Source organism: Cimex lectularius, unplaced genomic scaffold, assembly GCF_000648675.2.
Source record: "Cimex lectularius strain Harlan isolate CLEC.00 unplaced genomic scaffold, Clec_2.1 scaffold195, whole genome shotgun sequence".
Classification (NCBI taxonomy): Eukaryota; Metazoa; Arthropoda; class Insecta; order Hemiptera; family Cimicidae; genus Cimex; species Cimex lectularius.
Genome location: NW_019392761.1, coordinates 304706 through 317738, shown reverse-complemented (window position 1 = coordinate 317738; position 13033 = coordinate 304706). Strand labels below are relative to the sequence as shown.

Sequence of the window (13033 nt, the reverse complement as noted above, 5' to 3'; positions counted from 1 at the left end):
TCCACATTTCGCTCGCATAGTACACGCGTACCTTCAACAGCATAACATCAGGGTCTCAGCCTGGCCAGCCCGTTCTCCAGACTTGAACCACATCGAACATTTGTGGGATAACCTCAAAAGACTAATAAGAGCACATCCATCAATTCCTGACACACTCTTCGATCTTGCAAGGACTTCGTGAAGATTGGGTTAACCTCCAGCAAAGAGACATTGCCAGACTGGTAGAATGTATGCCGAGGTGTAATGAAGGCAAGAGGAGGAAATGTGCGATATTTAAATGTTAATTAAAAATCTACAACAAAATTAAAACAAATTTTATCTGTCCAAAATTGAGGAACTGAGAACAATTTGAACTATTTCCGTTGAAATGAGGACCAATTCATTTATTGCCGAGAAGTCCACACCAAACGTTGATACTGTGAACCATCTGATGATGACAAGAATACGAAATTCTCGGATTTTCCTCTGCCCACGTTCGAAAATTCCAACGGTTTAGTATGCCATAAGAGGTGAATTTGGATTCATCAGTCCATAGGATGTATGGAAGAAAGTTTTCTTCAGTCTCCCAAATCGACGACGTTTGTGCAAGGGACGTTAGACGCCTGTCGTAATCAGAGTTCCGAAGTCCCTGGACAAGATGAGAGCGATACGGCTTAAAATTGTAAGTCCGGAGTACATCTCGAATTTTATTTTTTGAAAAACCGAAACCCCTTCAAACATTGAGAGAGGAATTCGGATTTTCGCGAACACTCAGTAAAATATATGACAGCTCCTCGTCAAAATTACGCTGCCGGTTTCTTTTTGCCATTACTTTATCTTTTTTTTTACCAATTTAAAATCCGACTACACCGTTGTTTTAGGCGTACAAAAATCCTTTAAAATGACGTGTCAGGTTGTATACAATCGTATTTGAAATTTTGAAGTTGAACTGGGCCTCAGGTACCCTGTATAATCTTTCTCCAAAGAAAGGTAAAAATTTGAAACTCGAATAAAAAAATATTAAAATGTATTTTTTTATAGCGACATTAATTCAAGAGAAATTCAGCCTAGCCATCAAAAAAGGACACCCTGCACATTTAAAAATACTTACAGGTCCGAGGCTCCGACACAGGCATCTGTGTCCGCCGCCGTGCCCCAAGACTCCGCAAAGGTTCGATAAAATATCAAAATATTGCCTATAAACTTCAGGCCTTCTACAATTGAAAATGTGAATAGAGAAAAATAATAAGAAGAAATTATGCGAGGGCACATCTAGTGCGAAAGAGGAAAGGACTCCCGGCCGGTCGGACAATCCAGACTATAGAACGTATGGCAAATCCCTTATTTCGCTTATTTAAAGTAGAGAGGATTGATAAGAGACTTTACTGAAGTTCTCCAGATCCAATTATCTTAGGAAATCTACTTCCAGTTTGTAGCGTCAAATCCATCAGGAAGTGGAAACTTGCTAATGGGAATAATAGAGGGTTGGCCTCAAGTGGGATTCCTGGGTAAGAATTCGATCTTGTAAAATTCCCGTGGATAGTGGCAGTGATGGCACTCGCCACGGCCGCGTTGCGCTGTGTGATCTGTACGTTGGGAGATTTATAATGTCGCCTTAAGAGGTTTTCCTGGCTGGGAAATCAGAGAAAAAATCAGGATTAGAAACGACCCGTGGCTAAACAGTTTAAAGTCATTATATAGGAGCTGTTTAAAACAGCCTTATTGCATTGACCATCTGCGTGCCTGGTGATAGTCAGATCCTTGTGAATAGCTATGCCGATGTATTTAACACTCTGCAACCGGGAATAAGAAATAAATGTTTTCGAGTTGTGTAAGTTCAAGGGTCAAGATCAAGTCTTTACAACTAAAACGTCGAATCTGGAAAAGAAAAATTAAGCATTACCTTTCTTTTACCCAGTATTTTATAAATAAAAACTTTTCACTGTTTTGAATAATAGTAATTGCTAATTGTTACTTCCATTTGCAGTCGGTTCATGAATGCTGTTGACTGCCATTTGCAGTCGGCCCATGGATGCTGTTGACTGCTATTTGCAATCGGTTCATGGATGCTGTTGACTTCCATTTGCAGTCGGGTCATGGATGCTGTTGATTGCCATTTGCAGTCGGCTCATGGATGCTGTTGACTGCCATTTGCAGTCGGCCCATGGATGCTGTTGACTGCTATTTGCAATCGGTTCATGGATGCTGTTGACTTCCATTTGCAGTCGGTCCATGGATGCTGTTGACTGCCATTTGCAGTCGATACATGGATGCTGTTGACTGACATTTCCAGTCGGTTCATGGATGCACGGTACATTTTTCGATTGAAAGGGCTGTGTCATCGGCAAATGATTGTGACGGTTATGTTTTCCATCTGTTGTTGCTTTAACAAATACATCACCAAGCCTAGGATGTTACGTTGTGGTGATGGTGAGAATTGGGGTTTATGTTCCCCAAGCACTGCAGCCTTCTGTTAGTTCGATTAATTCCCAGGGCGGTTGCTTTATATTCGAAAATGATATGGGTCGCTGTTTCTTCCTCCTGATTGTATGATCTACAATTTTGATCATAATTGAATATGTCCATGTCGTTCGTGTTGTGTAAGTCCAAGGATCAAGGTCAAGTCTTTACAAGCTAAAAAGTCGACTCTGTAAAAGAAAAAGTAAGCATTATCGTTTTTTAACCTTTCACAAATAAAAACCTTTCACTGCTATGAATAACAGTAATTGCAAATTGTTACATTTAAAAAAAAGCACAATTTTTAACGAATTCCATAAATTGGTTGTTTAATTAGAACCTTGTACATACTAGAAGAGGATAAGGGGCGACAGAAAAGTGGATTTGCATACTGGCGAATTATCCTAGGGCGAAGGCCGGCTTATTTGCATTTCCTTCGTTCGCAACAGCTCCAGATAGCATTCATGGCCGCATCGGACCGCTTATTAATGTACATGTAAAGTTGATTTTTAAATCTGCTAACGAAATTTCAAATGCTAAGCCAATTTTGCTCAAGCGGTGAAACGTTATATTTTTTAATTAAACATCCGGATAGGAGGAGGGGGTGGATTTAATGGATACTTTTATACGGAAATGTAAATCGTAGCCATTTGGCAGGTATTTTTTAATCCGAACCAATTTGAGGCGCGCAGTTGCCCGGGTGGAATAAGGGATAAAGTTACTCAGAGGAGTCTTTAAATCCCTCGCCCTCACTCAATTTGTTCTGAGTTTTCTTCAACTTTAATAATTTTTTATGAAAAAGCCGCTATCCCCTAATTAATGTAACTTTCATTAAGACGGAACCGGTTCAATTTTAAATTTAGAAGACTTTAAAGATCAACACAAGGAAATTTAAAATTGAAACGTTTCTGGAACACCAAAAAGGAGGCTTACCTTCAAGATTCCTTTTCCACTTATTAATCCAATCCAATCTTCGCTTTTCGCTTTTGCTACAGTGTATATTGCCCAGAAATCAATTTTTTACATCTCCAACATTCCCTAACATTTTTTAACACTTTTTGTACGAGGGTTCGCAACAGCAGAGGTCATATCAACCGTCGCGGTGTTGATGTTTTGAGAAAAAAAAAGTCCATTTGTAAGTATGTCGGCAGTGCCGCTGGATTCGAACCCTGGCCCTTTACAGTGCTGAACGCTGTGTCAGCGACTTACTTAACCGTTCCCTGGAACCGGACACCGACCCTCTGAACTCTTTCTTCTCAACAAAATGACAGTTTTGGAAGTGTTTTCATCCTGTCAGTGCCCTTTGTACTTTTATTGTAAATTTACCCAACTCAGAAATGTAGTTTACGTTAGGTTTTGGTTTTCTGCTATCTAATAATAGTTATTAATTTTTTTAAAATTTATATTATTGTTTTTCTGCAAAGGCAGGAACTGTTGAATCATGGAGATGGGGATGGGGGAGAGGAGCCGGCCATGGCTGGAACTCTCAGGGTTTAGGATTGTTGGTTGATGATTAGGGTTGTGTTAGGAGATCACAAGGACACTGTCTTTTTAGGTGGCATGGAGGAATGTTAAGAAGGGACGTTGTAGATAGGATGTGATCTGTTGGATTCGTGTGGAAGCTTGTGGAAGTTGTGGAATAGTGTTTGGATCATGCCCATCACTAATAGAATATCTAGACCTTGGGTAGGTTGGTCAGTGACAAGAGTGTTGAGAATCCGACGGAGGACTTTTGATTGAAAGTGGATCCTTTGGACGTTGGATGTCGGCTGAACTCTACAGCTCGACTCCGTTAGTCTAAATCGGTCTAATTAGTGCCTTGCATATTGTTAGTTTGTTGTTTGTACTCATTATGGATTTGGATCCAAATAGGCGTCGAAGTTGTCCGTATCTTAGGTTGAATTTTTGTTTTGTTTCATGTTTGTGTTCCATGTAAGACTGCTGTCCAGGTAGAACTCAAGCGGATTTGGTAGAATGGAGGTTTTACCTTAAGCACTGGTGCACTTCTTCTAAGTTTGAACATCACGTGCCGGATCTTTTGTTTGTATGTAATGTGGTCTAGATCACCTTGGGTTGCTTTTGCTGCAAGGATAGTGTCAGAGAGGATTGCGGTGTCGTCCGTGAAGGTCGTGATGTGGCTGAAACTGTGTAGAGGATTGGTCCTAGGACACTCCCTTGGGAAACGCCGGCCTTGATGGCTTGCTGAACATTCAGAGCCGATTCTCACCTTGAACCAACGATCCGAGAGGAAGGGCATCATGATGATAAATTGGTATAAATGTTCATCTTGGGAAGGATGCTTTTTAACTTCAAAAGGGCACCGGGTAGTATAAATTATATAATTATGGAAACTGATGATGATGCTCATTGTACTTAATCCAAAATTAAAAAGAAATTATGGATTTAGGAAAGGTTATTCGTTCTATTAACACTATAAATAACATAACGATTAAAGTCTCAGCAACAGTGAGGATAGGCAGGCCAGGATGATCGACAACAACCAAACTACAAATAATTCTTTCACTAGGAGTAAAATACACTGACAGACAAAAAATTCCTCCCACTTGTAACATAACATGATTTGTATTTTTGTATATTAATCGTACTTTCACGTTTTGTAAAGTTTAATAATTGAGTCTGTCTAAAAAAGCAAAAAACAAAATTAATAAATTCCTAAGGAAAATGAAAAAAAATAAAAAAGACGGACAGATAAAATTTGTTTTAACTTTGTTTTAGATTTTTAATTAACATTTAAATATCGCTCATTTCCTCCTCTTGCCTTAATTATATCTCGAAGATGCCTTGGCATACTATCTACCAGTCTGGAAATGTCTGGAAATTTTTGGAGGACCATTGGACCATTTTGGAGGTTAGCCCATTCTTCACGAAGAGTACTTTCAAGATGGTGGAGTGTATCAGAAAGTGATGGACATGCAATTATTCGTCTTTTGAGGTTATCCCATAAATGTTCGATGGGGTTCAAGTCTGGAGAAAGGGCTGGCCAGGCTGAGACCCTGATGTTATGCTGTTGAAAGTTTGTACTATGCGAGCGACATGTGGACGGGCATTGTGGAGCATTAGAATAAGATTGTCGTTGATCCATCGACGATAAGCAACACATGACGTTACAAAATTTCATCCACATAGCGAGTGGACATCAAAGACCCTCCAGGAACAACGACCAACTCTGTGCGACTCTCCATCGAATTTCCTGCCCACACCATCACTGAGCTACGTTGAAAAGGTTGGCTCTGGGAAAAATTCCAGACTTCGTACCTTTCACCCTTCTCCACACCCTTTCAAGCCCATTCGGAGATCGTAGAGCATATCTACATTCATCTGTAAAAAGTACAGCAAGCCAATCGTCCAAAGACCAATGGCTGTGTTCTCGAGCAAATGCGAGCCGTGCAACTCTGTTCTGGTCAATTCTGGTCCTCTTACGGGGCGAAAAGCCATCAGCCCATACTGATTTAATCTTGTTTGAGCAGTGCGTTCAGAAATTTGGACACCTCGAACTTCCTGAAGCTGATGAATCGCTTGAACAACAGTAAGGTGCCGGTTTCGCAAAATTCTCAAAGTTAAAAAACGGTCATCCTGTGGTTCTGTTACCCTAGGGTATCCAGAACCGGGCCTTTTATGGTAGGACGTAGGACCCAGTTTCTCAAAGTCTAATGGCGTCTCGCAGTGTTTCGTAGGGAACTCCAATGGCAATCCGCAGACCTGATGGAACGTCCATCATCAATAAGTGCCACACCACGCGCAACATCCTCAGCACTAAGTGGCATTTTTAAGTCAAAAATTGATATTAACAAACCAAAGATGAAAACTAAACAGTTTGCTTAAGAATTCGCATGAGATTAAATAAACATTTTCAATCCCATAAAAATTAAACATTGAAAAATCCTTTATCTTTGTTTTGGATTAACGATTAAGTGTGTTTACGTCTAATTGATATTCCAAATTTAAAACATAGCATAAACAAATATTTATTCGGTAATAACAATGAGACAAATTGAGGGTAGAATTTTCTTTTATCGAGAAAATGAAAATATATTATATAGTCCACAAAGAAACTTTTATCATAAATAAATCGGCGATAAATGAACATCGATTTGACAATCACGGAATAAACAATAAGATAGATCCTAAGGAGAAAAAAAACATGATAAATACAGACATTTCATATGCTTACAGTCCAATATGGCGTGTAATTTTAACCAGTGTTTATCGTTAGCGTTGTTTAGCGTCCCTCTTAAGATAAATGAGTCTAATTATCAAATGCGAATTCGGTTAAACAAAAGTGAGAAGTAAGATAGATGGAGTAAGGCTAGGGAGAGGGCACGCATGCGATTGCACGTCCCTCCTCTTAAACTTATACTCCTGGAGTTGATAATTTCCTGGCCAACTTTCATTGTTGAATAACAATCCGCCGGGACAGCACGTGTTACCATCTAATTAACTATAATTTTAATTAGTTCTTAAATTAGTTGTTCAATGTCGGGTAAATTATCGTCGACTGAATAAATTATAATATGACCGACAAGAGCACTTACGTGTTGATTATGATGACAGCCCATTTTATAATCGGCCTCAAGTTCTTTTTATATAGTTTTTTTATAGATTACCATGAGGATTTAAAGTTTTAACCAGACCGCAAATAGAAAACATTATTTCGAAAGTTGGCAGAGAACAAAGCTTTTATGTACAATCAAACATAATACGTAAGTAAAACACACAAATATACACAACAAACGATTTTATGTATTAAATTGTCTTCCGATTGGTCTGTAATCACAGTCACATACAAAGCACAATTTGAACTAAAATTTCATTTGTATTTTGATTTTTGGACTGCTTTTCCTCCCTGGGTTGTCGGACATGTTTTGGCGTTTCGCCATCTTCAGTGTGTCTGGGTGATTTTGTTAAATGAAATCCCTATAAATTCGTAGGGGATGTGGTTCGTCGGCGTTTTCTTTGTCGGTGGACTTTTAGTATCTTTTTCGTGGTCAATATTACGAGTGATGGAAGTTTCTTCGAAATCTTATTGTTGAATCGATATTTTTGAAGTATCGAGTGATGTGTTTTCTGCACCACCCGGAATTAACGCTGAAGATGAGGAAATGCCGAAACGCGTCTGTCAGACCAATCCAGAGACTTACGGGCAGACTGAGATGCAAGGATCGAATTCAGGTTCGTCATCGACAGACCACGGGCGGAAATATCTTTAATGACTGCTTCTAAAATTCACTAAATAGCTTATGAATATTTATAATAAATTAAAGACTACGAGGTGATGAAGCGGTAGTCAAAACAAAAGGTCGTCTCTGTTCTTCCTGCTCCGCCTCACTCTGGTTTTGTCTGTATTTTTGTAGAAACACGCCTGACCAGGGCAGCATATTAATGAACATATCATGGAGTATCTACCACATTTTGTAGGGCTTTATTTTGGAAACGTTGTATTATGATTGTATTTTTTCTTTGGCACATCCCCAAACCGTACATCCATATAGGTTTTAATATGACATTATAAATGATTTTTTATTGATTCTATTGTCATGCCTAAATATTTAACTGATTTCCGAGATGAAACTACTTCACCATTAAAAATGGTTGGTTTGTCTACTAAATTTTCTATTCGTGGAATTTACATGTACGGATTACTGGTCATGCACCTTCCAAGTATATGTCCAGTCATGGATACTGTTGATTGCCGGTTGCAGTCGGTTCATAGATGCTGTTGACTGCCATTTGCAGATAGTTCATGGATGCTGTTCACTGCCATTTGCAGTCGGTTCATAATTTTTCGATAGAAAGGGCGGCTGTGTCATCGGCAAATGGTTGCGACGGTTATGTTTTCCATTTGCTGTTGCTTTAACAAATACATCACGAAGCCTAGGATGCTACGTTGTGCTGAGGTCATGATGAAGTGGGGTTTAAGTCCCCCAAGCACTGCAGCCTTCTATTATTTCGATTAATTCGATTCTTATATTAAAGAATACCTTTGATATCATTTTTTCAGTTCCTTTCCCTGAGCGGTTGCTTTATATTCGAAGATTACTAGTTACTTATTTATTTAGTTTACTGTTTAGGTTACTGTTTCTTCCTCGTCATTGTATATTCTACAAATGGGATTATCATTGAATAAGTCCATGTCGTGTAGATGTTTTCTCAGATATCACTGACTGGCTAATAGTCCTATCTGAGTTTAGACCTCTCGAAGTCTAGCAGTGAGATTTTCCAGTCATGGTAAGGGTTGTTTTATCATAAGCTTACTGTGTTTAGCGCCCCTAGAGTTTACCAACTTCTCCTTTTTTCTTCCTTGGATCCATTCTGTGGGAATTCTTTTTTTTCTCTTGCAGATCCTCATTTGACGTCCCTGATACGTTACCCAAAATTCCCTTGTCCTGAACCAAGATACTGTTTTACTTCTTTAGTCTTGATTTCAAACAATTCAGTGTCTGTCTTGTTGTTTAACGTGGAACAGTCTCTCCGAAAGGTAGGAGGTCAAAAGTTCACCATATGTTTTGGGAATATTTTATTTAAAGCTTATGCATTAAACCTTCTTGCCAAACTTGTCAGTTTTTCGACACGTCTAGGAGTAAAGCTGAACATATATATTTGACTTCTAGAGATTTCACTGTATTACTGACTATACAAGGTGTTTGGCTACTCGTGTTAGAAACTTTGCCAGTAGATTCTACATTCAAAAAGAATCAAAAACTCCTATTTGACTATGGTCCGAATCTTAATAGTTTCGGAGTTATTCCACTTTTTCTGGTTTTTTAAGATTTCACGACCTTGCTTGAAATAAACAATGATAACTCCAAAACTGAAAGATTTTGCACAAATCCGTCAAGACATTTGAAAACTACGTTAAATCTCCAATAAGATGTGATATAAGGTAAACTTATAAACGTTGGTGAAATAAGAATTTTAAAATTTTAATTTTTTTTTTCAAAGTTAAAAACTTACTATCGTGATTCTAAACTACTATTTCCAAACTTAGAGACCAGCAAATTTCAGGAATCATACTCCATTTAATATAATTTTTAGTAATGTATTTTTTTACGAGGGTTCGCAACAGCAGAGGTCATATAAACTCTCAGGGTGCCGGTGTTTTTGAAAAAAAGCCCATTTGTAAGTATGTCGGGTTCGAAGGTACCTGGATTCGAACCCGGGACCTTTACCTTACAGTCATGAACGCCGTGTCAACGCCTAAACTGTTGCAGCCACCGACGCCCCCTTTAGTAGTATATTGCTTTTTTAATTACTTTTTTCAAAGGTGAAGAAATTGTTGAAGGTTGTCCTTTAACGATTAAAGGATTGTTAAGGTGGAAAGATTAATAATAATAAAAAATAAAAAACTTAAGGAAATTTTGAATCAATTTATTAAACGGTTTTTAAACGTTTCTTAAAACTCTTTTATTCCCGAGAATAAAAATACAATAATTCTTTAATCAAAGTTGCCGTCTTGTTGTAAATAAGTAAACACTTGCACTATTTCTGTTTCGAACCTATATTTAAAAAAATGTTTTAGGAATGCATTCAAAATTTCCTTAGGTTTTTAAATTTTCCACCTTTCCAATCCGTCAGCCACGGTATTTTCCTCTCCAACATCAAATTCTTCATCTTTGAAAAAAGTAATCACAAAAGAAATTACACCACTAAAAAGAATATTAAATGGAGTAAGTTTTCTGAAATTGCTAGAGACCAATTTACCGACCAAGCTACAGGCGTGTGTTTTTTGTTTTATCTTTCTTTACTGATGAATAATTTTTCTAAGTCTAGTATTTTTTCGAGTATTAGCTATGTCACCGCTAAAAAGAATATTAAATGTAGTACGATTTCAGAAAATTGCTGGTCTCTAAGTTTGGAAATAGTAGTTTAGAATGACCATAGTAAGATTTTCAATTTTGAAAAAAAATTTTTTTTCAACGTCTCGCTACTAAAACATTTATTACAAGAAAGTTCACAAGTTTAGTGATCATATCTTATTGGAAATTTAACGTAGTATCAACGTATTTGTCCAAAAACTTTCAGTTTTGGAGTTATCCTTGCTTATTTGAAAGAAGGTCGTGAAATCTTAAAAAATCAGAAAGAGTGGAATAACTCCGAAACTGTTTAGATTCGGACCATTGTTAATTAGGACTTTTTCGTCCTATTTTGAATGTCGAATCTACGGGCAAAGTTTGTAACACGAGTAGCCGAACAACCTGTATAGTAGAGGCCTGTTGGGGCATCAGCCCCATTCCATAGTCGTTATCATGGACTGATATGATTCATGAACGTGTGAGAACGGATTGAGGATAGCAAGTCGATAACAAACAAACTGTAAAATTCAAGAGGGTTTTGTTTTTTCATGCTTTTACAGATCATTTTAAAGTCCAATCCTGACTCACCACAGGGATAGATCAGTGGGTGCAACATGGGACCACAATGAGGGCTTAAAACAGAGATGATTGGGTTGGAAATTTAGCGTAGTTTTCAATGGTACCAACTGATTTGTCCAAAACCAAGAAAAACTTACTAAACCTTTTTAAAAACCTTTTAGTTTTAGAGTTAAAGTTGTTTATTTGAAGGAAGGTCGTGAAATCTTAAAAAATCAGAAAGAGTGGAATAACTCCGAAACTGTTTAAATTCGGACCATTGTTAATTAGGACTTTTTGGTTCCATTTTGAATGTAGAATCTACGGGCAAAGTTTGTAACACGAGTAGCCCAACACCCTGAACATGTCGGATCTATGGTTGAGTCCTTGCCTCTCAATCAAAACTGGTAGCTTAGAATAATGTTCCCTTTTTCAATGAATGGTTTTAGACTCTTTAGCAAAACTTTTACGAATAATTTTTGGATAACAGAAAACATTGAGATGCGGTACGATGACGGTTGATGGGTGATCTGAGAAACTTTCCAGACTTTAGGGACCTAAGTTTTATTGCTGTGTTAAATAAATTCCTATTTTGTACACTTTTTGCAAAATTTCTCCTGTTACCAATTCGAATGATATAGAATGTTTTCTAGATGTTTTCGAATAAAGCATGAAAAAAATAAAAATAAAAGTGTCGTGGAAATTTTTAAACAAGCCTCTGATAATTCGTCCCATTGACGCATTTACCATATCGGCCGTTATCAAATCATTAGCACGTGTGGCAACAATTGTTTTAACAAGGACTAATGAAATTATCATATTAACTATTTTCCTGGGGGGAAGTTTACAAAAGTTTGGGCGTGAGTGAGGTCTTTCACCCCGTGTCGATCGAGAATGAAAATTATATTGGCTACACTGCATTAAAAGGGAAAACGGAGCGGGACACGACATATTGATTTGTAGTTTAGGGGTTTGCACGTCAAGAAAAGTTTACAACGGCCCGGAACAACTCGACTGTTTGTATCTCGCATTGCTCAGCGTTTATCGTTTGACGTCAACTCGCATTCACTTCCAGTTCAATCCAATTCTGTGATCTTAGCCCTGAGGGCTGACCGGCTGGGAAAAATAAAGCAACCGTGTTCACGGTTCATTAAAGGCCCTTTTATACTCGAAGCATCAATTAACACCGTGTAATTTAGCTAAAAGGCCGGTGAAAGGATGGATTCAGTGAATTTACCGTTGAAGACCGACTTTTAAAAGGATAACACGTAATGTTTAACTCTTTACGGTGTAATTGCGCTAATTGTGTTACAGTTGTATTTTGTATAATTGTTTTTATCTTGTTACTAATAAGAAAAACTACTCGGCGAGATGTCCCAGAACTCCTCAGAGTCCCTGTTTTCACTTGACACACATTGTCGAGTTCCTATCATCCTTAAAAATACTTTATATTTAGTGGTCTATTGGACAAATTACTTCTTTCAATTACTTCATCTTTTTTATGTAAGGTTTTGGTTGAAATGAAAAATTTAGTGTCACGAGCGGGATTCGAACCCACGACCTTCGGCTTAATACGCCGCTGCCTCTAACCACTTGAGCTAACGTGACTTCGATCCACTCGGACACCAACTCTCCATCTCAACCTGCAAAAAAATACTATTTTATTCATTAGACACTCGCAGGCAAAAATTCCATACACTTATAATATTACTTGATTTGTATATATTTTTATATATCAAACACAGTTGCAAGTTTTTTAACGTTTAATAATTGAGTCTTTGTCTAAAAAAGCAAAAATAAATTAATAAATTCTGAAGGAAAATGAAAAAATATAAAAAAGATGGCCAGATAAAATTTGTTTTAGATTTTGAATTAACATTTCAATATCGCATATTTCCTCCTCTTGCCTTAATTATATCTCGAAGACGCCTCGGCATACTTTCTACCAGTCTGGAAATGTCTCTTTGCTGGAGGTTAGCCCATTCTTCATGAAGACTTCTTTCAAGGTCGTGGAGTGTATCAAGAAGTGATGGACGTCTTATTTGTCTTTTGTCGTCTTTTGAGGTTATCCCATATATGTTCGATGGGGGTTCAAGTCTAGAGAACAGGCTGATACCCAATGTTATACTGTTGAAGGTACGTTCGTACTATGCGATCGTCATGTGGACGGGCATTATCGCGCATTGGAATAGGATTGCCGTTTATTTCATCGGGGATAGGCAACGCATGAA

At 37.8% G+C, this 13033-nt stretch overlaps 1 protein-coding gene across 4 annotated transcripts in view; it reads left to right on the top strand.

Annotated features, from left to right (window-relative positions):
- LOC106663388 (regulator of G-protein signaling 20) overlaps window positions 1-13033 on the top strand; it is a 216858-nt gene that overhangs the window by 27135 nt on the left and 176690 nt on the right. For 2 of the 4 annotated variants that reach the window (XM_024227387.1, XM_024227388.1), the window contains exon 1: window positions 6862-7157. The exons of the other annotated variants lie outside the window; for them this stretch is intronic. The gene's annotated coding sequence lies outside the window, so the exon portion shown is untranslated. Of the gene's footprint in view, window positions 1-6861; window positions 7158-13033 lie in introns of those variants that run through there. 4 annotated transcript variants of the gene reach the window in all.